Genomic DNA, 2,454 nt, shown 5'->3' with positions numbered 1-2,454 from the left:
ACAGTAGTTGATGCTGCATTCGCCGCTTTCCGCCAGCAGCGGTGAATCGGAGAGTGCGGGATTGGAATGTTGGGGCTTGTCCCGCCCTCACTCACTCTGGAGCTAGGAAAGAGCGATTAGTAGATGGGTTTATTTGTGGTTTTGATTTTCGATGAAGCGTGTCAGGATCCTTTAATAATCTCTCACAGCTGAACTCAACGCACAGAATGTGTAGCTTTGAGATGGGGTTGCTGCACCGTCAGGGCTGCAAACTGGAGGGAGTGAGAAACAGTGTAGAGTTTGAGTATGTACATAACTGTGCAGAGAAATCAGCAAATGCAACAGCATCATGAGACACTGCATTCTGTTAATATTGAACCACGAAGATAAATTATTCAATTTGTTATAATCATTAATGGAAAACGTTTGCAAAATGTTTCCACCCGGTTTCGGACCAGGGATTTTCGCGTGTTAGGCGAACGTGATAACCACTACACTATGGAAACGCTGTGGTAGATGTAGTGTTGGGAAAATAACCAGAGCTTTAAGCTGAACAGCTGGCCTGCACTTCATTTGCTTGCGCTGTGAGTAGTGAATGACAGTTCTATCGTTTGCAAGGTTTTTAGTGTGGCAGGAATTGATCCCGTGTTTCTCTGCCTTTGTACATAGGAACAGGAGTGGCCATTCCTCAGCAAGTGGTTAGAATCTGGAATACACTGCTTAAAAGGGAGGCAGACTCAATCTTATGTTTCAAAACGGATTTGGATAAGTATCCGCAGGAATAAAATTGCACAGCTGCGGGTAAATGTCAGGGCGGGTGAGATTAGTTCAGAGTTGTCATGGGCTCGGCGGGCCGAGTGTGGTTCTTCACTACTGTAACCATTCGCTTATTCTGTGAATCTATAAGTTAGTGGCACGTTTAATAGTGTGCATGGAAGCAGAATATTGCAAAGCGACATGAATTGAGTCGGCAGAGCTCGAGGCATCTGATTCAGAAGATTCAGTCGACGAAAATTCGTGTTTAATGAATTTAAAAAGCATCATTTTTGTTTTGTGACGTTTCGGTCAGAGAAATGTTTATGAAAGGAATTTTTTGCTGAAAGGGACTCAGTATTTAATCTTGCTTCTGGATGTTGGCGTCACATTTCTTCTCAATGTTATTCTTCCAGAATGTATATTTTTTATGCTGTTTCACAATCACCATTCACTTGCTCTACAGTCCATCTCACTGTATCCCCAGTCTCATGTATTGTTACCAGCAATGAACATTTTGGAGCAGACCACTAAAGCACAGTCTCTAAAATGGATTAAGAGGTTAATTGCAGAGCACAGACAATTATTTTATTGAGGATTTTCCTTCAGTTCACATTTCTTTAGTTGTGCAAATGAAGACCATCAGTTAATTAATTATGTTTTCCCGTGAAAGCAGGATAACATTTAACGATGACACATTCTCTACATTTCGAAAGGCACTGGTAAATGAGGACAGTCCGCACGATATGTTAAGGAAAGATCGCGTTTGACTAACTTGAATGCACTTTTGGAGCAGGTCACCAGGAGGGTCGATCAGCAGTGCGTACGATGTCGTGTGTATGGATTTTATTAATGCTTTCGCTAAAGTCCCACATGGCAGACTGGTAATGAAAGTAAAACCCAATGGAATCCAGGGCGAAGTGGCAAATTGGATCCAAAATTGCTTCAGAGGCAGGAAGCAAAGGTTAATGTTTGATGGGAGTTTTTGTGACTGGAAAGATGTTTCCAGTGGGGTTCTGCAGTTTTCAGTGCTAGGTCCATTGTTTTTTCTGATATTTATCAATGATCTAAACTTGAATATTGGGTTTATGATTAAGAAGTTTGCAGGTGATAGTAAAATAGGCAGTGCTGTTGAAAATGAAGAAGAAAGTTGGAGACTACCGGAAGACATCAATCATCGGTAAGGTGGGCAGAACAGTGGCAAATGGAATTTAATCCAGAGACGTGTGGGATTGTACATTTTTGGAGGGCGAACAAGGAAAGCAAATACACATCATCTGGTAGGACATTGAGAAATATAGAGGAACAAAGGGAACCGGGACTGCATGTCCACAGATACCTGAAGGATGCTGGCCAGTTGGATAAGTTTTATGAAGAAGGCAGACCGAATGTTTTCATTTATTGGCAGAGGCATGGAATAGAAGAGCAAGTGGGTTATGTCATAAAATTGCAAAATTCTGGTTAGCCTACAGCTGGAGTACTCCGTGCAGTTGTGGTCACCGTATTGAAGGGAGGACGTGATTGCGCTAAAGAGGGTATGGAGGAGATTTCTGTAGAATGTTGCCGGCAGTGGAACAACTTTGTTAAGAGGACAGATTCGATAGGCTGGGTGTGGTTTCCTTGGAACAGAGGAGTCTGATGGGTGACAGCATTGAGGTGTACAAAATTTGGAGTGGCCTTAATATTGTTGATAAAAAGGGCCTACTTGCCGTAGCTGAGTGA

The 2,454-nt window shown here is 42.5% G+C and overlaps 1 non-coding gene across 1 annotated transcript; it reads right to left on the bottom strand.

The window, feature by feature from the left end:
- Nucleotides 1-413: 413 nt before the first annotated feature.
- On the bottom strand, nucleotides 414-485 carry trnav-aac (transfer RNA valine (anticodon AAC)). The gene has a single exon. It is a non-coding gene; the product is annotated as a tRNA-Val (tRNA).
- Nucleotides 486-2,454: the final 1,969 nt, after the last annotated feature.

Source organism: Pristiophorus japonicus, unplaced genomic scaffold (genome assembly GCF_044704955.1).
Source record: "Pristiophorus japonicus isolate sPriJap1 unplaced genomic scaffold, sPriJap1.hap1 HAP1_SCAFFOLD_104, whole genome shotgun sequence".
In the NCBI taxonomy this organism is placed as follows: domain Eukaryota; kingdom Metazoa; phylum Chordata; class Chondrichthyes; family Pristiophoridae; genus Pristiophorus; species Pristiophorus japonicus.
This window is presented reverse-complemented; position numbering and strand designations above follow the sequence as displayed.